Below are 15,933 nucleotides of genomic sequence, written 5' to 3' on the forward strand. Positions count from 1 at the left end.
ACCAGAGCTGTGAGAAAGTTTATAATGTTGTAATATTCTTTTTCAACTGGTGTGGTTTCCGTGGGATAATATCTGTATCATCAACAGGTTGCGGAGGTTGTCATGGAAGCTTAATATAAGCATAAGGGCATAAGGTCTCTCTGTGTGTGTGTGTGTGTGTGTGTGTGTGTGTGTGTGTGTGTGTGTGTGTGTGGTCAAAGACATCTGCATTTTGCGGTGTGAGAAAGGAGAGTCAATTCGTGAGAGTAGATACTCTGTTCTTTACACTAGTAGTAGTCGTACCTATTCTTTTCCAATGACCGGTCATTTTTGACCAGGAACACCATGGGTGTATATAAGTTCCATAAAACCCACAAATCTTTCTAAATATATTTATGATTAATTTGATCTGTTCAGATTTCATTTGTGAACAAAGTCATGCAGCATCATGACAGAAAGATGAAATTTATGGTAGTCTAGAGAGGAGGGTTGAAAATCTGTCTGGAGATTTGAAGATTTGATTGGAACACTGCATGAGTGTTAAGTGACAGTTTATTTATATTTTTATTATTATTTTTATTTTTATTATTATTATTTTAAGTCACACTGTAAACAGCTCGAAGAGACGGCAACTGGGGCAGGGAGGGGTAGCATCCCAAGCTGCAGCTCCTGCGAGGGAGCACCCGAACAACGCTATGATGAACCCTAAAGAGTTATACCCCCAGGGGTGCCCAAGAGAGGGGGGGGGGGAATGAGCACCCCAAACGGACAGATTTTCTGGTAACGACAGCAAATGGACATTTGACTACGAGTGCAGTCTGCAAATGTGGCAAGGTCTGCAAAAATCTGACAGGCCTAAAGATACATCAGATCAAGATGCGCTGCCTAAGGAGTCCTGTAGTGCAACGCACAGTGCCAGTAACCAGTATGGCATCTGGTGAGACGGAGGAGGATCCAGGCCCAGAGATACCCCACAGTGCCCAAAGCCTCCACGCACTATCTGCGACACCCCAAAGCAGATCATCAGAACATCGTCAGATTTTGTGGCCCACTGCCAATAAGGAGTCAGAGTGGCAGGAGTTTGATGTAGATGTTGATTCAGCCCTTGAAGTAACACCGAAGGGTGATGTAGAGCAGAGGCTCAGAACTATGAGCACATTCCTAATACGCATTGCATCAGACAGGTTTGTCATCAAGGAACATCATCCCACCAAGACTACAACAGCACCAATTCCAAACCGGCATGAGAAGAAGATCTCTCAACTCAGAAAGGAGCTGAGGATATTAAGGAGCCAGTATAAGAAGGCTAATGACGAGGAGAAGGAAGGCTTGGCAGAACTGAGGGGTGTGGTGAGGGAGAAGCTACTCATCCTCCGTCGGGCCGAGTGGCACAGAAAGAGGGGCAAGGAGAGGGCTCGAAAACGCAATGCCTTCATCTAAAACCCATTTGGCTTCGCAAAGAAGCTGCTGTGAGAGAAATGCAGTGGTCAGCTCTCATGTCCGAAGGAAGACATCAACCGCTACTTAAGCAACACCTATAGCGACAGCATGAGAGACCAAGATCTCGGCCACTGTGAAGGCCTTGTATGCTCTCCTGAACCTAGCACCCCATTTGACAGTAGCGCACCCACCCTGAAGGAAGTGAAAGACGTCATCAAAGCTTCCAGAGCAGCATCTGCACCAGGCCCAAGTGGGGTTCCATAGTTCTTCAAACATTGCCCCCGTCTGCTGGAACGCCTATGGAAGATCTTCAGTTATCTGGAAAAGAGGTAAAGTACTCCAGCAGTGGAAGTATGCAGAGGGAGTATGGATCCCCAAGGAGGAGAACGTTAAGGACATCAAGCAGTTCAGAACAATATCCCTTCTCAGCACAGAGTGCAAGGCCTTCTTCAAGATCGTCTCCAACTGCCTTGCAAGATTTCTGTTGAACTCCTACATTGACACCTCTGTGCAAAAAGGCGGAGTCCAAGGAGTCCCAGGTTGTATTGAGCACACTGGCGTAGTGACCCACCTGATACGTGAAGCTAGGGAGGGCAGGGGAGATCTGGCAGTACTTTGGCTGGACCTTGCCAATGCTCACGGGTTAATACCACATAAGTTGGTGGAATTGTCCCTGAGTAAATACCATGTTCCAGAGAAGGTGCGCCATCTCATCCTCAACTATTATGACCATTTTAGCCCGAGGGTGTCCTCTGGGGCATTAGCATCAGACTGGCATCATCTGGAAAAAGGCATCATCGCCGGCTGCTTGATCTCTGTGTCCCTGTTTGCCCTTGCAATGAATATGCTGGTTAAGTCTGATCTGTGGAAGGCAGAGCCGCATCATTTCAAGTATCTTGTCCAATCGGTATATGATATCCTCCCAAGCCCTGCTAACCTGTTTACCTGGGGCCTAACAGACTCAACTAAATGCCAGCTTTGCCAGAGGGCGGGATCCTTAGAACACATCCTGAGCTGTTGCCCAAAGGCCTTGGGAGATGGGCGGTATCGCTGGCGCCATGACCAGGTCCTGCGGGTAATAGCAGACACCATCTACACCGGCATCAACAACCGGATATGAAACAGCAACAACCAACCAAGAACACTATTGCCTTTGTCCGGGCAGGAGTTAAACCTCAACCCTCCAAGAAGATTCAAGGGGGCCTGCTCACAACAGCAAGGGACTGGCAGCTCTTGGTTGATCTGGGGAGACAGTTGCGATTCCTGGACAACATCGCAGTGTAGGTACCATGCTAAACCAGCAGGTGGCAGTACCACTGGCAACACATGGAACAAGCTTGCTTTGACGGAAGTAAGGGTGTGTCTACAGTTCAGGTGTTTAAATACCCTGAACAGCCATTCATCTCTCTCTCTCTCTGGTTTGACCGACACATAGGTTAGACCTATTAAAGAGAGGCTCCATCATTTCTCTCTCTCCGGTTTTCTTTGAGAATACGCGAACTTTGCAACGACTAACAGCAAACAGCTGAAAGTTGTTATTACTTAATTAACGAGCCCGAGTTACGGTGCAATCTAACCAGCAACCGATCAACGTTACCACGACAACAGATTCACCGAACAACTTCAATCAAGCTTGCTAACGAGGCCACACGGACTGAAACAAAGGCGATCAATTCCCTGTAGTTAAACCGTGAACGAGACTCGCATTCCTGGACGATTCCCCAGCACACCTGGACGACGTCGCTTTATATCAACGAGGAGCTGGCGGTGGAAATTCTCTCCTAATTCCAGGAGAATTCAGGGACGACGACACTACCCAAAATCCTCAACACGTGAGACTCTAACCGCTGGGCATAGTTTATAAAAGGGCAAAGTTACCTGAACTGTGGAGTTAACTAAGTTTTCTGTTAATACATTCCAAATGTGTTTAACTTTATTTTCATCATCTTCATCAAGATTTGTATATACAAAGTTCTTTGCTGTGCATGCCACAATCTTTTATTTATCTGATTAATTGACAACTTGTCTTCCCCATTCTCAGACACAGCACATTAATTTTTAGTTATTAAGCCAGCGTCATTACTCTTTGTTCTGACCACATTGGAATAAACTAGCCGAGCTCATTAACATGCAGTCGCGCTGATCTGTTTAAAGTCGGCGCCATTTTAGTTGCTTTGTTCTCTATAGGAGAACTGAAACTACAACTCCCGCCTCCTCACACGCGCACAAGCGCGTGCACACATTACTCTCCTCCCCTTTTTACACACACACACACACACACACACACACACTAGATACCCAGTCTTCACTGTAAATGTACTGATCCTTGTTGATGCCATTTGTTTTAGAATAGTTTAGTTTTAAATAAATGTATCACTTATTTTCACCAAATTGTCTGTGTTGATGTCATTCAAAAGTGGTTGTTGCCAAAACCTCCAAAGAATTCATACAGTTGTGGTCAAAAGTTTACATACACTTGTAAAAAACATAATGTTATGGCTGTCTTGAGTTTTCAATAAGTTCTACAACTCTTATTTTTCTGTGATAGAGTGATCGGAACACATACATGTTTGTCACAAAAAACAGTCATAAAATTTGGTTCTTTCATAAATTTATTATGGGTCTGCTGAAAATGTCACCAAATCTGCTGGGTCAAAAATATACATACAGCAACATTAGTATTTGGTTACATGTCCCTTGGCCATTTTCACGGCAACTAGGCGCTTTTGGTAGCCATCCACAAGCTCCTGGCAAGCTTCAGGTCGAATGTTTGACCACTCTTCTTGACAGAATTGGTGCAGTTCAGCTAAATGTGATGGTTTTCTTGCATGAACCTGTTTCTTTAGCACTGTCCACATGTTCTCAATGGGGTTTAAGTCAGGACTTTGGGAAGGCCATTCTAAAACCTTAATTCTAGCCTGGTTTAGCCATTCCTTTACCACTTTTGATGTGTGTTTTGGGTCATTGTCTTGTTGGAACACCCAACTGCGCCCAAGACCCAACCTTCGGGCTGATGGTTTTAAGTTTTCCTGCAGAATTTGGAGGTAATCCTCCTTCTTCATTATCCCATTTACTTTCTGCAAAGAACCAGTTCCACTGGCAGCAAAACATCCCCAGAGCATAATACTACCACCACCATGCTTGACAGTAGGCATGGTGTTCCTGGGATTAAAGGCCTCACCTTTTCTCCTCCAAACATATTGCTGGGTGTTGTGGCCAAACAGCTCAATTTTTGTTTCGTCTGACCAGAGAACTTTCCTCCAGAAGGTTTTATCTTTGTCCATGTGATCAGCAGCAAACTTCAGCCGAGTCTTAAGGTGCCTTTTCTGGAGCAAGGGCTTCTTTCTTGCACGGCAGCCTCTCAGTCCATGGCGATGTAAAACACGCTTGACTGTGGAGACTGACACCTGTGTTCCATCAGCTTCCAAATCCTTGCAGACCTGCTTCTTGGTGATTCTTGGTTGACTCTTGACCATCCTGACCAATCTCCTCTCGGCAGCATGTGATAGCTTGCGTTTTCTTCCTGATCGTGGCAGTGACACAACTGTTCCATGCACTTTGTACTTGCGTATAATTGTCTGCACAGTTGCTCTTGGGACCTGTAGCTGCTTTGAAATGGCTCCAAGTGACTTCCCTGACTTGTTCAAGTCAATAATTCGCTTTTTCAGATCCACACTGAGTTCCTTTGACTTTCCCATTGTAGCTTTTGTAGCTGAGTCTAATCACTGGGTCAAATGAGCCCTATTTAAATGGGCTCATGAGAAGTCAACAGCTGTAGTCAATCAGAATCACTTACAAGAAGTGAAGAGGCCATGACATGAAGCTAATTTGATTGACACAACTCGCTACATCACCAAAATTGACAAATTTTGTTGCTGTATGTATATTTTTGACCCAGCAGATTTGGTGACATTTTCAGCAGACCCATAATAAATTTACGAAAGAACCAAATTTTATGACTGTTTTTTGTGACAAACATGTATGTGTTCCGATCACTCTATCACAGAAAAATAAGAGTTGTAGAACTTATTGAAAACTCAAGACAGCCATAACATTATGTTTTTTACAAGTGTATGTAAACTTTTGACCACAACTGTAATTAAATCCTTCAGATACCAAACCATTAATTACCCTTAGTTAATAACTAAATGTTATGGTTCTGGTATAATTAGAATATGAGACTGATTCTAAATTAATGAGACTGATTAATAATTAAGGTAAAACAAATTATATCTACTTTAAAGGATTAGAAGGTGAAACCCCTACAGCAGCCACAACACTTCGCCCAGACATGGTATTGATGTCAACATCCAGCAGGCAGATGGTGCTCCTCGAGCTAACAGTTCCCTGGGAGGATAGAATGGAGGAAGCCCAGGAGAGGAAGAGAGGAAAATATACCGAGCTTGTGGCTGAGTGCCGGAGGAATGGATGGAAAGCCCGCTGTGAGCCAATCGAGGTGGGCTGCAGGGGCTTTGCAGGCAGATCCCTACACTGTGTCCTTGGACTCCTAGGGATTTGTGGACTGCATAGGCAAAGAACCACCAAGAACATCTTGGAAGCAGCTGGTTGAAGAGGGAGGAGGCGTGAGGGTGTATGACTAAGACCCGAAACACCCAGTGATCTCGGGAGAGTCACTGAAGATGTGTCCAGGTTGCACCACCAGGTGTATCAAATGTCTAGAATAGTAAAAGTAACATCAAAAACATTCATTGTTATGAGGCAACAGTTAGGTTACCAAGCCTTGGGTTTATGATGTCCTACATGGAACAGTGTGTGTCTGTACATGAGATCAGGGGCCTCATGTACTAACGGTGCATACATACAAAAACATTGTGTACGCTATGTTTCACGCAAACGGTCAGATGTGACTTGAACATGAGAAAGTGCGTACCCCCATGACAGTTTCACTTCAGGCATACATATGTTTCTAATGTGTTTTCATCATTTGGCAACACTTAGAGGTGATGCATTGAAATTACAACTATTAAGATATCCTTTATGCACACATTGTAGTAAGCCCTTATTGGGTAAAATAAAGTAAATTAATCAGACAATTAACCAGTTAAACCACACACTCTCTCTTGTGTGCTCAATTCTACGTTGATTGGGAAGTACAAAAGAAATGTGCTTGGATTCCGGCGTAAGCATGGTTTAATACATGAGGATTTTTTTTGTTTACGCCATTTTCTGTATTTGTCCAGAGGTGGGTAGAGTATTCAACAATTTTACTTTAGTTACTTGAACCAAATTTGACTCAAGTAAAAGTATGCATCCAAAAATTTACTTGAGTAAAAGTAAAAAAGTACTTTGATTATAAACTACTCAAGTAGTGAGTAAATGCAGAGTACTGTTTCGTGTCAATAAATTACATCATGGAAAATGTAATGACTTTTAATGATAATGAAAATAATTTATTATGAATAAATATAATATATAAATTAGTGGTGGGCCATTATCGGCGTTAACAGCGTTCAATAATGTGATACTCTTATCGGGCGATATAAAAAAATATCGCCATTAATCTATTCTTAAAGTTGGGTTGGGAACTGGGTCAAAATAGGTAAGGAAACTATGATGACTCACCTTGATAGTTTAGCTCGAGTGTATTCCTAACCAAATTGCACAGTAGGGGGCAAGAACGAGTTTTAAAACCTGTGAATTACAAAGACTACCACAACAAATCGCACATGTGCTTACATGGATGCAGCCATGAAGCCGCTAGGTTTGCTTCATGGAAAATACATTTTTAAGAAGCTTCCTAATGGAGACATTGACAAGACTAAAGTTGTTTGCACCTTATGCAACATGGAATTAGTTTATTGTAGGAGTTCCACCAGTCTGAAGTACCATTTAAATGCAAAGCACCCGTTTGCTAATGCTGCTGACGCTGGGTCAAGCATTGATGCAGCCCAGGGGAAGAGTCGCCGCCAAACTACTGAGTGCAACCGAGGCAAGGTCAGCGCAGCTCTATCAGTCAAGTTGACCAATCTCTTCGCTCAGTGGATTGCCACTAGCTGCTGGCCCATAAGCAGACTAAAAGAATGACTTTTAGTCATCACTTGGGTAGCACACATATTCTGAATGAGCCATTTTAATCTAGATTAATTTCACAATTTCAGTTAGATTCATCTAGATTTAAAAAATTAATCTATGCCCACCCCTAATGTAAATATTATTTATTATAAATAATATGTATTTTTGTTTGTTCCTAACTATTAGGCCTGTGTAACTTCAATGTGTTCCACAAAGACACCAACTGAGGAGACTGTCAGCCAATACATGCAGCTACAACATGCTGCCAACTGAATCAGTTTGTAGCAGACTTTCATCATATATTGCTAGTGTGTAAACTCACAGAGTTTGAACTGATTTTTAGTATTGCACTGCGTTACATTTAATAATTACATCATACAAAAGTTATGCTTCCAGTTGTAACAGAGATAGCATTTCACAAAGATGTCAAAATTATATATACGGCAAACTTATTGCAACGTGTTTCCTCAAATTTGACGTTGAGTTCTTGTAGGCTAAAATGTCCACATGTTTTGGCAGACACAACTGAAAGCGCATTATATAACTGTCCTTTTACATGTTTGTAATGTAAACATTGACTGACCGAGGCAAGGGATGCTTGGTAGGTTTTTCTGTCACCATACTTTCTTGCTACCGGTGGAGAAAGTTTGCGTATGCAATCATGTGACTGACCGGCTTCATTTCATTGGTCATACATACTCAGCTGAGGAGACGTTGGTCAGTCTTCTCACTAAAAATACAATTATTTACAAAACTAAAGTAACAGTAGCGAACAACGCAAATCCGATTGTAACGGAGTAAAACCTGCGTTTTTCTCACCACATATTTCCTCAAGTAAAAGTAGAAGTCTTTCATATTAAAACTACTCTCACAGGTACTTTTTTTTCCAAAAAGCTACTTGAGTAAATGTAACGGCATAAATGTAACACGTTCCTACCCACCTCCGACGATATGCAACCAGTGCCGCCGGCCGCCTCTCTCCCCGCGTCACACTATCAAAATGTATAAATTTTCTATTCTACAATAAACCAAAGATCCAGATATTTTTGCTTGTATTTGCCAATTCAGGAGTCTTTTACAATTCCATCATACATAATGGAATTGTTTTGGATCAGTTACTAATCCCTTTCTACCCAAAGGTCAAATCATATACACACTCATCACTCTCAGTGTTACAATACCAACATTTAAACTTGAACAAAGACTGAAATAATAACTAAAAAAGTAACTCTAAATAGAAACTCAATGAGTGTTCCTAAATACTTTCCACTGCATACAGAAAAATAAATAGGCCTATACAGATTCTTATCCATTTTTTATTTTCTATATCAAAATGTGAAATGACACATAATGCACATACGGTTTGTTCTTACCTCTGTGGTGAACAGTTTACAGTGTTTTTACTGCAACAGTGAAATGTTCTTAAATGAGGGAAGAAAAGACCGGCCCTCCTCCTGTCACCAAAACATCACTGCTGAAATGAGAACTGAATAAAAAAAGGGTGAATGTGGTAATGAACGTTTCCTGAGCGGTGACCCTGCTATAACATACTGGCAACAAATAGGTGAAATCTTATAAAACTTATGAAGACAAGCTCTGGATACATTTTAAACCTCTTAAAGACCTGTTGAATTAAAAAGACAGTTTGTAAAAGGTGTGAAGCATTTTAAAAGTGCTTGTTGTTGAAATGAGCCCCTGACTGAACTAAATAGTCAAATTACATTTGCAAGAAACATTCATTCTTCAAATGAATGAGGCTGTGATGTCCATGTGTATCACTTGGAAGATGATTCTTAATTAAGAAGTCTGGATGTGTATTATGACCCTCAAATGCAGACAGAATTATTGTGTAATGTGGTAATGACTTACTCCAGGTTTGCCAATGAAGCATTTTATTACTTGTTGAAGCCACAGATGCCACAGAACAACTAAGAGGAAACCTGCTACCATAATATGCATAAAATCTTATAGAAACAACCAGATTGCAACTTCACAAGAGATTCCAGGGCACCCCAAACCAAGTCTAGAACCCTCAATTTCAACATCTAGTCAGTGCCGTTTCAAGGTATTTGGGGGCCCCAAGCAAAGACACCAACCGGGCCCCCCCCCAACCTAAGTATGGGATTACCCGGGACAGGCCTGCATCTAGTCTAAAACCCAAAATCATGCCAAACAAGCCAAAATCAAGTTCTAAGAGTTTTAAAATGTGAATTCATGAAATTTAATTTTACAGGAGCAAACTGAAATAGACTAGGTTTTGACCGTAGTTGCCAGTGGTAAAAAAATAAGAATATTTTTATTACTAGGAATGCTAAGATCAGTAGCAATTTTTTATTAAAGTGTTTTTTCCATTTGTAGTATTGCAACAAATGATACAGTGTCTGTGCCTCCTATGCTAAACAACTCATTAGCTATCTGTTTAATCTTAGTTATAATGTGATGCCTGGACAGAGACAGCAGGAGGCAGAGGCTGTGAGTGAGCGGATTTATTATCCATAATAGTAAATGCAAACACTCAGGCCACAAGGCAGAACAAACGCAACCAGGCCTGTCGCAATGGGGCAGGCAAACCAGGCAATTGCTTGGGGCCCCAAGCTGGCCTGGGGCCCCCAGACAACAACAGGTTAAGAATTAAATGCAGCGACAAACTGTGTGAGCCCCCCTTTACATTCTCAAAGTCATGAGCAATGACACTGTTCTCAGAATCCCCCTCAAGGGGGCCCCTCCCACCAGCTGCTGAAGGCAGGCAGACACTGTCCTGGCAGACAGCCAAGTTTTAGACGCCGGCAAATATGAAACTTAACCATGAAGCGAATTTATCCATCAGGAAGCCAAAAGAGAAAACAAAAGAAGGAAGAGGAACACAAAAAAACACAAGACAGTGGTAAGTGATGATTTACACTGGATAAATTAGGCCTACCTGTACAAATGGTGTAATTTAGCAGCAGGTAGGCTAAAAACAATATATACGTCCCGGGTAGTGTTGCCACCTGTCCCGGTTTTCCTGGGACTGTCCCGGTTTTCACGTGCCTTTCCCGGTTTTCCCTGGCTGTCACGGTTTGTCCCGGCTTTTCTTCTTTTTTTAATATTCAGTCCCGGAAAAAAATGAGGTTAGTTAAAACCACGATTCAGACTGTTTCTGCACACTTTAAATCGGTTTTTTTTTTTCGCTGTGTCCATTTTAAACCCCTCCGGTAACATTTTACGTTCGCCCACCCCCCACCCCCCCCCCCCCCCCACCCCCCCCCGCTCAACAACTTACGTTCGCCACCCCCCCCCGTCAACAGATTACACTCGCCACCACACTTGTTTTTTGTCAGACCTAGGTGGCAACCTTAGTCCCGGGTAATCCCATACTTAGGTTGGGGGGGGGCCCGGTTGGTGTCTTTGCTTGGGGCCCCCAAATAACTTGAAACGGTACTGGTGGCCACGACTTACTAACGCGTGCGAACGCCTTACTAACGCGTGGCCACGACTTACTAACGCGTGCGAACGAGATATTTAAGGCGTGGGAACGAGATAATTGACGCGTGGGAACGAGATAATTAAGGCGTGGGAACGAAATAATTAAGGCGTGGGAACGAGATACTAATGTCGCCTTTCACGCGTGGCAACAAAGTTTATTTTTTCACAGCAAAGCAAGCAGATCCCAGGGTTGTTCGTGAACTGACTGCCAAGGAGGGGATGTACACTAACTGTCTGCCCAAGGAAGGTAAACCTGGCTTTATATAAAGTAATACTTAATTATCTCGTTCGCACGTGTTAATTATCTCGTTCACGCGTTATCTCGTTTGCACGCGTTAGTAAGTCATGGCCACGCGTTAGTAAGGCGTTCGCACGCGTTAGTAAGTTGTGGGCACGTGATGTCACCTTATGGGCTCCGTACTCTTCGTTTTTTGCTAGTGGAAGTTTTTTTTATAGTGTAGGAGATGCGGAATCTGTCAGCAAAGCTACTGTATGTCGGTCTGTCCGAAAACTATGTCTGGCATTAAAATGACTAGTGCCCAGTTTTGTGGTTTTTCCTGGGCATAAGCCAGTTATGGACATCAAAGAGGAATTCCACAGTATCGTTGGTTTGTCTTTAATTCACACGGACAATAAAGAAATTAAGCAAAGGAGAAGCAATATATAACAAACTTCATTCGATTTACATTTTAAGGATTTCCTAGAGTGATTGATGGAACCCATCAACCCATGGAATGCTACCTATTCTAACACCATTAGAACATGAAGGCGATTACATAAACAGAAAATCCATCCATAGCATTAATGTACAGGTACTAACCTTTATAATCCTTAATTAATAATGTACTTATCTTTAATGGTAACAAAAATAACGTAGCTATTGTAACTGACCGTTCTCCCCATCAAGATATGTGATGCTTCCCACCTCATCACAAATGTTGAAGCCAGATGGCCAGGATCCGTGTATTGTTAGGGCAGTCATGGCCTGGTGGTTAGGGAACTGGTCTGTGACCTCCCAGACCTGAGGCCATGACTGAGGTGCCCCTGAGCAAGGCCCTTAACCCTCAATTGCTCACTTGTATAAAAATGAAATAAAATGTAAATCGCTCTGGATAAGGGTGTCTGCCAAATGCCATAAATGTAAATTTGTATGGTTCCACACTGTACAACAAATCTGAACAGAGTAGGCCTGAGGTAGTTATGCTAGTTATTCACATGCAGTGTAATAGTTAAATCATTGCAAACCCTAGTGCGATTTTTTAATATACATTACAGTCAAATTCACTGTTATGTTTCATTATTTCATTTTTCCTGTAAATAAATAAATTTTAGAATATATTTTAAGAATAAGATATAGTTATGTACAGCCATACCACTTTGTACAATATTCTTATACTTCATTTTTATCTGATGCCATGTGTGTTTCACACCACTCAAATTAGACCTGGAATTAGTAAGTGTTCAATTAAAAAAATATTTAAAAACTCAATACAGTATTATAAAGGTGGAGAAAATAACAATATAATCGCACCCTTCTGCTAAATATAAAAATATCATTTTCACTCACGCATTAACTCTGTTGGCAATTTTTTGACATGCTGACTGCCTTTCTCTAGCAGTTACCGCAGTATTACATTTACGTTTAATAATATCTAAATATTCTCAAACGCAGTCATTAATACTTCAAGCTACAGTGGTGTGAAATACGATGCTCGGCTGATTTTCGCGTTTAAGTCCATGATGAATCCTATTTGCGTTCCATTAAGAATGCCTTTTATAGTTACGCGTGAATGCGCTTCTGTCTGGGTCAACCTACTCAGAGTTGAGCGACCCTGATTACTTTAACTCCGATCAGCCGTTTTGGAACCAAAAACTCTGAGTATGTCAGATCGGGGTAAGACAACACCGAGTTCAGGGTTAAGTTTAGAGTTTGTTAAACCTGCTTTCTGGAATACCCCCCAGGTCTGTCCTTTGTTATGTATATGCAGCCATCTCCAGGTAGATGGGGGGGGGGGGGGGGGGGGTGATAGTGGGAACTGTGTAGATCCATTGACTCAGATGGAGAAGAAAAAACCTAGGCCTCACCTTGGGGTAGGAGTGCCTCGGTGGTGGATGGGTGTGTATGTGTGGGTACATATGAGTGTGTTGCACATATAGTGGCAGTTTTTCAAAAGACAAAAACTATTTCAAATAAGGTAAAAAGAAAAATCAGAGCTATTTTGACTAATGAAAATGCTACTTTCTGCAGTGTGAGATTTCCTAAATTTCCTCTTTTTGTTTACTGGTTATGGTTGTGTTTTTGGAAGAGACACACTGCAAAAAGTACCATCTTGATAAGTTAAAATTGCTCAAGAATATTATTCTATTTCAAGTAGCTGAGAATTTTTTTTGTATAAATTTATGTAAACGTATCTTTACCTAGTGGCAGTTTTTCAAAAGACAAAAACTATTTCAAATAAAAAAAATCTGAGCTATTTTGAATAATCAATATGCCACTTATATGCCACTATAATTCAAATATTATGTTTGTCAATTTCACATTATTTCAACCTTTCACAAATCAAATCTCAAACATATGTTCCTGAGATGAGCAGACTTCTTGCAAAAGAGCTTGCAGTCTCATGAGGCAGCCAAAGGTGTGTATTGAAAGGTGTGTCAACAGCAACAGAATTGGTAAGACTACAACTAGTGTATAAAACAGAGCATCTACTCTCACTTATCTACTCTCCTTTCTCACACCTCAACATGCAGATGTCTTTGACCACACCACACACACACACACACACACACACACACACACACACACACACACACACACAGACCTTATGCCCTTATGCTTATTTTAGGCATCCAGGCCCATCACCACAACCTGTTGACGATACAGATTTCATCCCATGGAAACCACACCAGTTGAAAAAATGCAACATTAAAAACATGTAACTCTGGTATGTAAAGCTTTTTTGAGGCCTTACTCACAGTTCAGTCTGTGGCAGCACAATCAGTAGCCAAGAGATCTAATGCAGCTGAAGCTCTGGACCTCATATTTCACCATGATAGTGATCAGGAGGAGAGAAATTGGGCTGACAATGAGGATCAGTTGAGAGACTGAAGAGCAAAAAGACCCAGGTGAAGTTGTGGTCTCCTTTTGGTCCTCCTTTGAGTTTTTTTCATGAGAGAAGAGGTCAGCTTCCAAATGCAAATGTTATCAGGATGACCCCAAGACGAACATGACATGCCATGTTCTGAGTGAATGACATCAAGTCCTGTTTTCAGCTTCTCTTCACAGACTCCATTGTAACCACTGACATGAACATGACAGATGCCTAGAAGGAGATAGACCAGGTGAGTATTGAAGCCTACGTGTTGATTTTGTGTGGCGTCTACAGCATTGATCTTTTGTATCTTACTGCCATGTACTCCTGTAAAAGAATGCTGCTACATTGGCCAATGGTGGTATTTTTCAACATCACTGATGTTTTGGCCTACGAGGCCTTTGTGGTATGGAGGACAAGCAGACAAGGAGTCTAAAGAAAGAGGAGATCACTGTGTGGACCACACCCACCCAGAGAAGGAGGAGTCTAAATAAAGAGGAGCCCACTTTTTGGACCAAGACATTAAAGAACAAAACTATGAGCCCCCTGACCTCAGTATGTTGCCCGACATTCTAATGAGAGGACAAAACTGAGGAACATTAGGATGACACCATGTCAATGTCTTTTCAGAGCCACAATGGAAAACTGTAAATTTCTAGCGTAGTTACATTTTTGTGTGTATACTTGGGATTTAGTTTTCAATAAATACATCATACCAGTCAGTTATGACCAGTAGTAAAACAAAGTTTATTTTGTATAAACAGCAAAAAGCACTTTTAAAATGCTTCATATTGTCACAGTGACAGCTCCGGACCCTTCCCTGTGGGCGTGCCGTTACGTCGTCTGCGTGTCGTTATGTCCATGTATGTACTTCCGTGGGTGTGGGTTGTTTGTGAGCGTGTTCGTGTGTTACACCTGTGCCTTGTCTCGAGGTCACGTGGGTCTGTGTAACTCACCTATTTATTGTGCGTTCGCGCGGTGTCTAGTGCTCGTCTTTGTCTAAAGCCAGGTGTCAGTGTGAGTGTGACTGTGCTGCTTGCGCTCCGCACCGAGCTTACTCGTGTCTTTGTTAATAAATGTTCATCGTTCACCGTAATCGTCTTGGTGTCTGCTTCCCACACCCAAGCGTTACAGAAAGACGAGCCATATAAAGGAAGGAATGCCTGGATACGCCACCAGGGCGCCTAAAGGTAGGAGAAGGAGCCGACGTCACCACGGCTCTTCTACAGTCCGACATCCCGAAGCCCCTGTCTCCGAGCAGGAGATGATGCAGAGCCCCATCTGCGCTTACATACTCTGCGCCGCTCGGAGTACGGAAGACGCAGAGATGGCCGAACAGCTCCGTCAGTCCGCGGTGCGTATATGGGAGGACCAGCACCCGACCGCGTCCCTAGAGCCGCCACCCAGGGCAAAAACCAGAGAGGGCATGGAGGACCCGCTGGTCGTCCAGGCGGGGATGGTACGTGCCAATCCTCCCGAGGACGAGTCCGAGGAGGACGGATCGGAGGAGGAAGAGTATCCCCCCTCAGTTTGCTCTAGGAGCACTGTGTATTACGGGGGGGAGGGGGGCAGTCTCCCACCGTCTGAAGGCGAGGCGGAGGGGACAGACTACGAGGAGGAGGAGTATTCCCCGTCAGTGTGCTCAAAAAGCACGGTCTACTACGGGGAGGAAGACGTCAGTCCTCCACCGTCGGACTACGGCGAGGAGAGGGAGGACTTCAGTCCCCCTTCGGCGCTGCACCCAGCCCCGTTGGGAACCGACGAGCAGAGCGAGGAGAGTGAGGTGGAGAGTCTTCGGTCGGCGAGTTCGCTCCTGACGGTATACAAAGGAGGAGGGAGCGGACCTGACAGTTCGCTCGCGTCGGTGAGTGGGGATTCCTGCGGGGAGGAGCCCATGGACCACTCCAGATGCGAGACCCCCGCT

General features: G+C 43.0%; 1 pseudogene; it reads left to right on the top strand.

Annotated features, from left to right (window-relative positions):
• The first annotated feature begins 906 nt into the window (after window positions 1–906).
• LOC143526793 (uncharacterized) lies at window positions 907–2,539 on the top strand (annotated as a pseudogene).
• Window positions 2,540–15,933: the final 13,394 nt, after the last annotated feature.

Source organism: Brachyhypopomus gauderio, chromosome 1, assembly GCF_052324685.1.
Source record: "Brachyhypopomus gauderio isolate BG-103 chromosome 1, BGAUD_0.2, whole genome shotgun sequence".
NCBI classification, from domain to species: domain Eukaryota; kingdom Metazoa; phylum Chordata; class Actinopteri; order Gymnotiformes; family Hypopomidae; genus Brachyhypopomus; species Brachyhypopomus gauderio.